The sequence below is a fragment of the Phacochoerus africanus genome, chromosome 3 (assembly GCF_016906955.1).
Source record: "Phacochoerus africanus isolate WHEZ1 chromosome 3, ROS_Pafr_v1, whole genome shotgun sequence".
Taxonomy (NCBI): domain Eukaryota; kingdom Metazoa; phylum Chordata; class Mammalia; order Artiodactyla; family Suidae; genus Phacochoerus; species Phacochoerus africanus.
Window position 1 is genome coordinate 31945942 of NC_062546.1, and position 12789 is coordinate 31958730.

Here is a 12789-nt window from a genome sequence, read left to right on the forward strand (position 1 = left end):
TTCTACTGTACAGCAAAGTGACCCAGTCACACATACATATATACATTCTTTTTCTCACGTTATCCTCCATCATGCTCCATCATAAGTGACTAGACATAGTTCCTAGGGCTATACAGCAGGATCTCATTGCTTATCCATTCCAAAGGCAATAGTTTGCATCTATTAACTCCAGATTCCCAGTCCATCCCACTCCCTCCCCCTCCCCCCAGTAAATACTTTTTGAATGAATGCATGAGAGAATGTAGGACATAAGCATTCTATCCATGGGAAGTCCTGGTTTTCACCCCAACCTAGAACCTTGGCTCTGATGCTTTTCTTCATCGTCATCATCATCTTTTTATTCTTTATCACAGTCATCATCACCATCATCAGTGCTATCAGGCCTCCACAAACAAATTTCCTTTAGAAAACAGAGTCTATGACTGAAAATATAAGTTTGAAAACTAATGCTCTGTTGAACATAACGTGCCCTTTGCCAATTATCCTGCCCATCACCCACCTCAAATGACTTTGGAACCAGACAGACTTGGGTTTAGATTCTGCCTTCATCACTTACTAGCAATGAGAGTCAAGGTAAATATTTACACTCAAACTGTTATTGTAATAACTAACTTACTAAACTGTTATAGATTAAGAGAGGTGATATATTAAGTGCCTTCAACAAAAAAGTATGAAAACATGCCCCACCTTACTAGCGTCCAGGGAAATGCAAATTAAAACAGGGTATATTTTACCCAACAGATGAGTGAAAATCCTGAAATGAGATAATATGATAATAAGGTAATGCTAGCTACTGTTAATAAACCCCCAAATCTCAGTGACTTAACAAAATAGACTATTTTTTATTCAACTAAAGATCAATCATCAATGATGAAAGGAGTGTTCTTTTCAATCAGATCATTCCTTAATTTAGGCTGATTCCCTATTTCGGCTCTGACACCCCTTGTAGGCCTTGGAGATTCCTCCAGATCCTATGGAGAGGTTTTGCCAGAGGTTTGTATGGGCCAGTTCATAACTTTGGGGATTTTTTTAAATTTTTAATTAAAGTATAGTTGATGTACAGTAATGTTCCAGTTTATGCTGTACATCACAGTGACCCAGTCATACATATATATATACAGTCCCTTTCTTATATTTTATTCCATCATGGTCTATTCCAAGAGACTGGATATAGTTCCCTGTGCTACACAGTGGGACCTCATTGCTTATTCATTCTAAATGTACTAGTTTGCATCTACTGGCCCCAAACTTCCAGTCCTTCCCATTCCCTCCATCTCCCCCTTGGCAACCACAAGTCTGTTCTATTGATGAGCTGTAAGATCCTCTTCTTGAACTGATCCTATTAAATAGTGTCCTTTATCTTCCTGTATGCCCTTTGTTTTAAAGTCTACTTTGTCTGATAGGAGTATTGCAACTTCCACTTTCCTATCATTTCCATTCAAATGAAACACCTTTTTCCATCTCCTCACTTTCAATTTATATGTGTCCTTTGCCCTAAGATGACTAAGATGAGTCTCTTCTAGGCAGCATATTGCAGGCTCTTTTTTTGTTTTGTTTTGTTTTTTGTTTTGGGGTGTTTTTTGTTTTTTGTTTTGTTTTGTTTGCCTTTTAGGGCCGCACCTGTGGCATATGGAAGTTCCCAGGCTAGGGGTCGAATCGGAGCTACTGCTGCCAGACACAGCCACAGCCACAGCCACGGCAACACCAGATCCAAGCCGCCACAGCTCACAGCAACGCTGGTCCTTAACCCACTGAGCAAGGCCAGGGATCAAAACCACATCTTCATGGACCTTAGTCGGGTTCGTTAACTGCTGAGCCATGAAGGCTATAGGCTGTTGTTTTTTTAATCCAGTCTGCCACTTTATATCTTTTGACTGGAACATTTAGTCCATTGACATTTTAGGTAATTATTGATAAATATGTGCTTATTGCCATTTTAAACTTTGTTTTCCAGTTGATTCTATGCTTCTCCTTTTTTTCTTTTTTTTGGTTGGATGATTTCCTTTTATTTAATGCTTGTGTCATTTTTAGTTTTCCTGAATGTATTGTTTGGTTTTGATTTGTGGTTGCCCTGTGTTTCAACTATATTAACTCCTTCCTATATCTTCATGCTTGAGCCTGATAGTCATAGGCTCAAACACATTCTAAAAAAAAAAAATCTAGATTTTTCTTACTTTCCCCACATTTTATTATTTTGATGTCCTTTTTTAACTTATTTATCCTTTTGCCATTCCTTGTGTTTATCATCACTTTCACAAATAGCTCTTTTTTTCTTAAATCTGTATACTGCCTTATTTAATTGATGACTTTCCAATTGTGATTTCATCCATCCTATATTTCTTCCCTATTTAGAGGAGACCTTTCAGTAGTTCTTTTAGAATGGGTTTAGTATTGCTATATTTTATGTTTTGTTTGTCGGGGAAATTCTTTTTCACCCCATTATTTTATTTTTTTATTAGAGTACAGTTGATTTATAGTGTTGTATCAATTTCTGCTGTACAGCATAGTGACCCAGTCATACATATATATATACATTATTTTTCTCATATTATCTTCCATTGTGGTCTATCCCAAGAGATTTGATTGAGTTCCCTAATTATACATTAGGATCCCATTGCTTATCCACTCTAAGTGCAATAGCATCTACACCAAACTCCATCCATTCCACTTTCTCCCCGCTCCACCTTATCAATCACAAGTCTGTTCCATATGCCCATGAGTCTGTTTCTGTTTTGTAGATAGGTTCATCTGTACCATATTTTAGATTCCACATATACGTGATATCATACAGTAATTGTCTTTCTCTTTCTGGCTTACTTAGTATGAGAATCTCTAGCTGCATCCATGTTGCTGCAAATGGCATGATTTTGTTCTTTAGCTGAGTAGTATTCCATTGTATGTATGTACCACATCTTAATCCATTTGTCTGTCAATGGACATTTAGGTTGTTTCCATGTCTTGGCTATTGTGAATAGTGCTGTGACAAACATACAGGTGCATGTATCTTTTTCAATGAAAGTTTAGGCATCAACACAACTGCACTCGCGTTACACGTGCCTGATCTACGCTTGCACGAGTTTGTTTTGTCCTGTGCACGCACCCATGTCCATCTGAACTGCAGACCTTTGGCTTCACCACCTCCACTGAGAGCATTAGCTTAAGCTGCTGTGGGACACCTCCTATAGGATTTCCAGAACCAGAAAGCATCAAAGAGCTCATGCCAATGTTTAGCCACATTTCACAGAACCCAGAGACTGTGAGCAAGCATCCTGGTGATCCTGTTGCATCAGAACCACCCAGCTCCCACCACAACCCATTATCCTTTTTTTTGCTCACCTCCCTGCAGCCCCCAGCCTGCCTGCCCCTTGTAGCTGGGGCACAGTGTCTTCTGTTACCAAGGGGAAGTGGTGGAAGGGGTGAGGCCAGCCTGCACCCTAGGACAGAGAGTAGACATGGGAGGGAAGCAGTCACAAAGCCTAGGGAGCTCTGGGTACCCCAGAAGCTTGAAAGGGCAGGGAGGACCTTCCCCTTGAGCCTCTGGAGAGACATCAGCCCTGAAACACCTTAATCTCAAATGTCTACTCTCCAGGACTCAGGGGGAATGAATTACTATTGTTTTAAACTACCCAGCTATTGTCATTTATCAGAGAAGCCACAGAACAGCCACACAGACCCTACTCTGCAGGATCATGGAAGTGGGACTAACTAATGGCAAATAGAGGCCAGACTATGGAGACCTCAGAGTCAGAACTGGGCCCCCAGAAATCCCAAAGCAGTGGCTGGACACCAGAATGTTGAGGGGTCAAGTCTGAGGTCCATCCCTAAGGGTGCCCGCCGCACACAGCCTCCCCAGGTCTTACACCTGTGCATATGGGGTATTTCAACCCTGTTTGAGGACCTTTAACGTTGCCATTCCCACTGCTAATTAGGAACCCACAGATGAAAACCCAGTGAGGACACTCACTACACTGATGAACGATTCTGAAGTTGTTCAGAGATGGGAAACTGTCTCCCATGCAGCCAGCAGCCCCCTGCAAGGAGCATCCTCATTAGAAAGCTGATGGACCATGTAGAGGGATCTCTGAGTAAATGCTGATAAATGCTGCTCCTGAACCTAATCTACCCTTCCAGGGAAACCACCTGAATATGTGCAAAGACTTTAAAAGCTGAAAGAAAGGGCTTGGTGCCATGCCCATGACAGCATACTTGCCAAGTTGGCATGCACTGGCCATGGGGGCTGGTCCTGGCCTAGGGAATTTTCTGGAAGATTTCCATTTGTCTCCCTGAGTTACTCCTTCTGCCTGAGCCCTCTCTGCCTTTTTTCTTGCTTCCTCTCCTCTGCCTGAATGGCAGGCACAGGCAACACATCCTCTTCCTTAGCAAGTTGTGGCCTGGCAACTCCTGTGCAAGGTCCAGCAGAGGCCCAACTCAGGCTGGACCACCTGCAAGCCCATGGCTCCCCACTATCTCCAACCAGTCCAGCTCCACACCTACTAACAGGGCTGAAAATGTGGCCTCAGGTCCAGCTGCATGTACTCATGCTGCCTGGAGGGGCTACAACCCTTGCCGCAGACACACTCAAGAAGGGCTGGCCAGCTGGGTCAGGCTGCCCAGGTCAGCCAATCCTCACCCATCAGGGGCTCATGGTTGCATAAAACAGGCTTGCTGCACGGGCTAGGTACAAGAAACAGGTGTGGGCTCCTGAGGGTCAGGATAGACATGCGGCTGCAGCTCTGGCTTGTTTTCTAATCATTTACCTGGCCCACAAGTGAGAGACAACTTCAAGAAGACACTCTCCTCCTGAGAGAAATCTGGAATTAGGGAGAAGAGGGGAGGTGGGTGGAAACACAGCCAGGTATCCTGGTGCAGGGGAAGCCTCTGGAAAACCCAGTGGAGGGAGGTGGGCCAGAGTGAAGCCCAGAGGCACATACCTGTCCAGGAGCTGCTGGTCGTTAGTTCAGATCCCACTCTGAGGTGCTCAGGGTCATCTCTAATAAGTGGGGCTGGGGGTGGTCTGCAGTGAAGGCTATGTGAGCTTTTCCTGTGTGCTGAGCCCTATCAGGGTACCTGCCCAGGTGAGCTCCATATTCTGGGAGGAGCCTGCCCTTGTGAGCCTCAGGGGCTGCTGGGTACCCACCCAGGTGAGCTCCATATCCTGGGAGGGGCCTGCCCAAATGAGCCCCGTGCACTTGGGGGAATTATGAACAAGTGTCCTCCTTCCAGCAGGCACAGAGTTGCTTAGCAGGATTCCCCAGTGGGCATTGCTGGAATGAGATGAGAACCAGAAGACGCTGCAAGTCCTTGGACCCCCACCCAAGCTCATCCAGAGTGACAAGGTCAGTAGGTGGGTGCAGGCCACTGTGGCCTCATGGGTACCTCTTACTTCTTCCACCTGACAACATGGAGGCTTCCCTAGGACAGAGTAGACAGCCCACCCTGGGCTGGTGGGAGCTCCTGGTGACCCTGCAGGAGGGAGAGGCCAGGCAGGAAGGTAGTGGGCAGGAAGGTAGTGGGCACCCAGGCAGAGCCATGGGGTTGGGGACAGAGGGGGTCTTTCTGGGTCTGAGTTGGGTATGAACAAGCAGCTTGTGAGTGTGATCCAGGAACGCTGCTCTGCTTCAGGGGGACAAGCCTCCTGGGTGACCCCAAAACAGGATTGTAAGACAAATCCCATCAAAGGAAGGATTAGTAACACGAGTCCCACTGATGAAGGTTTGCAAAGTGAACCTTCCTAAGTGGAAGCTCTGTGAGCCAGTCCCCTCAATGGAGGGAGATGGGATATGCCAAGGGGCAGGCAACCACCCTGAGAGGGCAGTGGGTGCACTTTTACCAATCATTGTCTGCAACATAGGCCTGGCTCTGTCGATATCAGGATCCTTTAATTAGGCGTCCTCAAATAGCAGCTGTTTTAGGCATAAAGGGGGAACAGCTCATGAGTGTAAAACTTTTTCAGAGGATACTAATATTTACTGACTGTGCTGCTCCGTTGTTGACATCTTTTTGTCAAAATTCTCCTGGTTTTACATCTTATGTGGGGATTACAGAGGAGTCAAAATTTAAATTTTTATTTTATTTTTATTTTTGCTTTTTAGGATCACCCATGGCATATGGAGGTTCCCAGGCTAGGGGTCGAATCAGCTACAGCTGCCAGCCTACACCACAGCCATAGCAATGCAGGATCCCGAGCTGCATCAGCTCATGGCAATTCTGGATCCCCAACCCACTGAGCGAGGCCAGGGATCGAACCCACATCTTCATGGACACTAGTCAGATTCGTTTCCCCTGCGCCAGAACGGGAACTCCAAAATTTAAATTTTCACAATCTGTATATTTGTAGTTTCAGTATCATTGATGAACCATAGTTTTATGGTTAAGGAAGAATTTTTTTGTTTTACGTATCATGTAAAGAATTTGTGATGGCAGTTCTCATCATGGCTCAGCGGAAATGAATTTGACTAACATCTATGAGGACGCAGGCTTGATCCCTGGCCTTACTCAGTGGGTTAAAGATCCGGCGTTGTGGTGAGCTGTGGTATAGGTTGCAGATGCGGCTCAGATCCCGCATTGCTGTGACTGTGGCGTAGACCGGCAGCTGTAGCTCCGATTCAACCCCTAGCCTGGAGACCTCCATATGCCGCCTTAAAAAGCCGAGAAAGAAAAAAAGGGCGTGATGATGACAGGACAATTAATATTATGATGATGGCTAACAAATGGTTGAAGTTGTCTTCCTTGTGCATCTAATGTATGTGTATGAGTCTTCTTTGTCATCAACAGGATGGATGCTCTAGTGGGGACCTGGGACAGTGGAATCGGGCCACTTCTGGTCTATCTTGTGGGAGCCTGGGCTACACTACAAGAAGCTCCCTGCTGACTTCTGGGTCCTGGCCATCACATGGCTAGAGAAATTGGTAACGTTTCTGTTTTGCATGTTGAAATGTTTAATGACAAACTTTTTTTTTTTTTTTTGCTATTTCTTGGGCCGCTCCCACGGCATATGGAGATTCCCAGGCTAGGGGTTTAATCGGGGCTGCAGCCGCCAACCTACGCCAGAGCCACAGCAACATGGGATCCGAGCCGCGTCTGCAAGCTACACCACAGCTCACGGCAACGCCGGATCGTTAACCCACTGAGCAAGGGCAGGGACCGAACCCACAACCTCATGGTTCCTAGTCGGATTGGTTAACCACTGCGCCACGACGGGAACTCCTAATGACAAACATTTTGTACAGTTTCCTGATGTAGGTGAAATGCAGAGCCTGATGTTGATTTATTCTCCAAGAAATGGACATCCTACTTCCCACCAAGGACAAGGCCCTGTCCAGAATTGAGAGACTCCACATGTGTGACCTATGCCTCCCAGGAGAGCAGCACTAAACTAGTTTAAACCTGACCGAGTTCTGTCTACCTGGTAGATTTAGATTTCTCCATGCCCTGTCTACACTGAGTATATTTAGATTTGACCAGGTTCTGCCCACAGTAGGATGTGGGGACCTGGGTAGAGACTCAGCCTCTGTCCTGAGAGCTTTGTGGGGGACATGGGTTTCTGGGCAGAGACCCAGACTAGCCTCAGTCCTGGGAAGCCCTGTGCCTCTGTCCAAATGTCTGTGCTTAGATGTCAGCTCTGGAACTGAGATGGGCTGGTCTGCTCTAAGTGTTGTTCTCTGCCCTCCCAGGGGTCATTGCTGGGGGAGGGGCCTTAGTCCTTACCCCTGGATGTCCACCTTCCATGGGGCTGCCAGAGGCTCCTCAGGTGAGCTGCCTCATAATTAAACTAATTTACCAGGGAGTTCCTGCTCTGGTGCAGCAGCTTAAGAATCTGACTGTAGTGGCTCTAGTCGTTGCAGAGGTATAGATTTGATCCCCAGTTTGGCACAATGGGTTAAAGGATCTGGCACTGCTGTAGCTGCAGCATAGGTCTAAGCTGGCCTGGGAACTTCCATATGTTGTGGGTGCGGCTATTAAAAAAAATACATAAAAAATAAACTAATTCACCAGGATGCACAGGGTGAGGAGGGAGATAGGTGTGCCTGGTGAATTGAATGCGGGACACGTGGGTCTGGGTGTAAGGCCAATCGGCAGAAGGAGAAGTTGCCTCCTTCTAGTTGCCCATCCCTGCTCAACGGAGTCCAGATCTGCCTCTCCTCTTTCAGCCCTGGTTTCCCATGTGTCTTCTCAACACTTTGGCAAAACAGGAAATGGCTGAGCCTGCCAGAACCAAGGTAGTGTGTTCAACTTTAGCATAAAAGGTTAAAAGCAATTAAAATCACCCAGAACCAGAGTGAAAAGAGGCGGGACTGACTTCTCTGGAATAGGTATTAGAGGAGGAGACAGACCCTACATTTATTTTATAGTCCTAACAGGTCCTGGAGACCTGGCTTATTCCCAGGTTGGGAGCCCCCCGAGCACAGCCCTGGTGTCCTGACAAAGGGTACCTGTGAACCCAAGTGCAGGGTCTAGGGAGGTGCTGTGGTGTAGGCCAGCAGCTACAGTTCTGATTGGACCCCTAGCTTGGGAACCTCCATATGCCGTGGGTGCAGCCCTAAAAAAAAAAAAAAAAAAAAAGGCCAAAAAAAAGTGCTGTAGGAAGAAAGTTATATGTACTACTACAAAGAAAACTGAATTTTTGTTCACAATTAAACATTAACCTGAGAATAGTGGAAATCAGTGTATGAAATTTCCTGAAATAGTGAAGACTGCTCCCATTGACATTACATAATGAAAGTATGCTACTACATCATATGTACCCTGGAGGACAAGGTCCTAGGATGAACTGGCTGCGATGATTCCTATCAAACCACCTGTTGTACACAGAAAAATAAAGCCTAAAGCTGGCAAGGTAGTGGGAGATCATGCTATGTTACATCTGTGAAGAGTTACTAACCAGCTGAATATCTTTACTCCTGTAGGTATAGCAATAATTACGGCAGCTGATGTAAGCTCATGGATTAACATCTATCCCTGTGATAAATATATGGTGAGCCCATAAGATAAATCCTAAAAAGCCAACAGACATGATTCATAACCCTTTCCATGTATCTGAAAGGTTCTTTTTGTCCTAAATAGTGTGTCATGATATGTGAGACTATTCCAAACCCTGGGAGGCTATGAATACAGACTTCAGGGTGACAAAGAATCAATATAGGTGTTGGTATAGGATTGGGTCTCCTCCTGTGGGGTCAAAGAAAGTAGTTTAGATTTTGATCTGTTAACACGAAGGTAATTCCAGTTGCTAGGACTGAGAGGGATAATTATAATAGTACAGCTATAATTGGGGCAGATCAAACAATGGTGTTTGATATTGGAATAATGGCTGGTGGTTTTACATTAAAGATTGTAGTCATAAAATTAATAGCACCAAGGTTTGAGGAAACATTTGCTAAAAGGAAGGAGAAAATGGTTAGGTTGACAGAGGCTTCTGCATGTACCCAATTGCCAGCTAGAGGTGGATGTGTGTGTCGACCAGTACCAGAACCAGCTTTGCTAGTGATGATACAAGTTGGAATATGAATGAGGGGGATGTAGTCAAAAGTTTAGATTATTTAGTGAAATGCTACATCAGGTGCCCCAGTTATTAGTGGGACAAGACAGTTTCCAAACCCTCCAATGATAAATGGGCACAACTATAAAGAAAAATATTAGAAATGCAGGGTCTGTCATGACTATGTTACAGATTTGGTCATCTCCAAGTAGGCTGCAGGTTAGCATAGCTGAGCACAGATGAATAGACTTAAGGTGTTGCCTACTCTTCCCAGCTCAAGCACCAAATAGTAAAGTGACAATACATTTGTGATTTGTTGGAAGGAATAAACAATTTATGAACACAGGTAAAGTGGCTAAGCAAGCATTAGAATCTAAATCAAAAGAAAGAAATTAGCTCTCTTTTTGTCAAATCCTTTGATGAATTAACTAATGGAATTGCAAATTCAAAGAAGCAGCTTCAATTTGGCAGGTGCTTTTCCATATTTTTCTGTTTCCTTGAAGACAAGTAGCTTGAAGCCAGCTGCCTAGAGTATTTACCTGTTAACTAAAATTTTCCAGGGTGGAAGTCCATCTTTTGTAAACCTTATTTTCAGGAAGTAAGTAAACCCTGACCCTTGCTTAGGGTTTTGAAAGCTCTTGGTCAAAACAAACCTAAATTCCTAGTCCAGCACTGATAGAGTGGGCGTTAAGGGTAATAATGTGGACATTATGATTGATAATGATTGAAAGTTTATTTGCTTTGGATGTGAAAATTGTTTTACCTTTATGTTTATTGAAGGGAGCATAGTTAGTGATGTGGAGATTGATAGCCACAAGTAGAAATATGTGCTGAGTAGTACTCTGATGACTTTTGTGTAAGTAGAACGATGTTATCATTTTTTTCTCTCTTGCGTAATTGTTCACTTGGGTAAAAACACTGATGTTAATGGGAGGCCTCCTAACGATACTCTGATGATGAGGATAAGGATTGTGATGGGAGGTGGGTTTGTTTCATGCATGTGATAATGATACTGTTGTGGTACATGAGGGGGCACAAACAGTTAAGAAGACAGTGGTATTATGACATAATTAGTGCATTTAGGATTGTTATGGTTGGATTATGCATTATCATAGCTGTTATTCATCCTATGTGGACAATTGATGAGAAGGCCATGATTTTTGTAGTTGAGCTTGGTTGAGTCCCTTGCAGCCTCCAATTAAGATTCATAACATAGGAGTTCCCGTCGTGGCGCAGTGGTTAACGAATCCGACTAGGAACCATGAGGTTGCGGGTTCGATCCCTGGCCTTGCTCAGTGGGTTAACAATCTGGTGTTGCCGTGAGCTGTGGTGTAGGTTTCAGACGCGGCTCGGATCCCGCATTGCTGTGGCTCTGGCGTAGGCCGGTGGCTACAGCTCCCATTAGACCCCTAGCCTGGGAACCTCCATATGCCGCAGGAGTGGCCCAAGAAATAGCAAAAAAAAGACCAAAAAAAGAAGATTCATAACATAGCTGTGACAGTATGTTTAGTTGATGAGTGTTGAGATTTGGATACAAATCTGTCATGTTAATAACATCAGGCCTGTTGTTCGCATTAGGCCTTGTGTTACTTCAGGCACTCAGAACTGAAATGAGAAAAGTCCTAATTTTATGGCAAAAGCTATTGTTTTGCTGGTGGATGCTATTGGACTAAAGATTTTTTTGTAATTTATTGTGTTAGATAACAATAACCGCCATCATAAGTAATATTGATGTGGTAGACTGTTTCAGAAAATATTTGTTGGATGCTTCTATAGCTTATGGTTTAATTTTTTTATTAGAATGAAGATAATGTTAATTAGTGTGAACTTCCTGAGATAGTGATCAGTAAAATGATAGTAAAAACAATAGGGTTTATTAGTACATGAAGATATAAAACAGCATATATACAACATGTTGGGGGCATGGGCCTGACAGCTTACTTACTGGGACTTATTGTAGTGGTGTAACATGGTAGCAGAAACATATACAATTCTTTTTTTTTTTTTTTTCTTTCGTCCTTTTAGGGCTGCACCCATGGCATATGGAGGTTCCCAGGCCTAGGGGTCTAATCAGAGCTGTTGCTGCTGGCCTACACCACAGCAACACCAGATCCAAGTCGCATCTGCAAACTACACCACAGTTCACGGCAATGCCGGATCCTTAACCCACTGAGCAAGGCCAGGGCTCGAACCCGCAACCTCATGGTTCCTAGTCAGATTCGTTTCTGCTGCACTACAACAAGAACTTCAGGAGCATGTAAAATTCTTAACAGTAGATTCAATCCCTATGATTCTAGAAAGAAGAATAGATGTTTAGGCCTCTATTATTTAAGTAAATTTTTGTCAGACATACTTCTTATGTTTGTAGTGGCATGCCTAATGTGAAGATAGGTAGTGAAAATTCTCATATACGTAGTGCTAATGTTAACAGTTAAAAAAAAAATTTGTAGGAGTTCCCATTGTGGCTCAGGGGAAATGAATCTGAGTAGTATCCATGAGGATCTAGGTTCGATCCCTGACCTCGCTCAATAGGTTAAGGATCAAGCATTGCCATGAGCTGTGGTGTAAGTCGAAGACATGTCTCAGATCCTGCATTGCTGTGGCTGTGGCATAGGCCTGCAGCTGCAGCTCCAATTGGACCCCTAGCCTGGAAACTCCCATATGACGCCCGTACGGCCCTAAAAAAGACAAAAAAAAATTATGATAGATGTATAAGTTGATATCAACATTGGGAATAAGATGCTCAAATTCATAGAAAGGGGCTTATTAGGAGTGTTTTAATGATGACATGAGCTGTATATAATTCTGGTCTTTAGGGTTATGAAAATCCTAAAAGTAGGATTGTTGTGAAAATGTTTATTAGAAAGATAATGACATAGTCTCTAGGAAGAACAAAGTGAATGGCCCTGCTACATTTTCTACATGAAAACCAAATAGAAGTTTTGATTCTTTCTTTTAAATCAAATTGGGCTTCATTGGATTTCTGCTATAATAATCAAGTTCTGGGGGGGGGCAGTGAGCATAGGAAAATTAGAGGTGTTCTTGTGTAATAATTACTGGTGAAAGTGTAAATGATCCATTTATCAGCAGGACTAATAAGATAATAAAGCTAATGTTACTTCATATGAAATTCTGTGCTACTGCCCACAGAACTCCAGTTGTGTGTGTGTGTATTTTGAATATGAAGTTCATCCAGGTCAGAGGATGGTAAAATGACTAGACTTCATATAGCTAATATAAATAGTACACCTGGGTTTCTATTGGTGGGGAGGGCATGGGAAGAGGAATTCATAATGTGACAGCTAGGGTTA

General features: G+C 43.8%; 1 long non-coding RNA gene across 1 annotated transcript in view; it reads left to right on the forward strand.

The window, feature by feature from the left end:
* Window positions 1–9865, forward strand: part of LOC125122783 (uncharacterized) — a 30111-nt gene extending 20246 nt beyond the window's left edge. The window contains exons 2-4 of the long non-coding RNA XR_007133897.1: window positions 5224–5336; window positions 6775–6908; window positions 8907–9865. This is a non-coding gene — a long non-coding RNA (uncharacterized LOC125122783). The remainder of the gene's footprint in view (window positions 1–5223; window positions 5337–6774; window positions 6909–8906) is intronic.
* Window positions 9866–12789: the final 2924 nt, after the last annotated feature.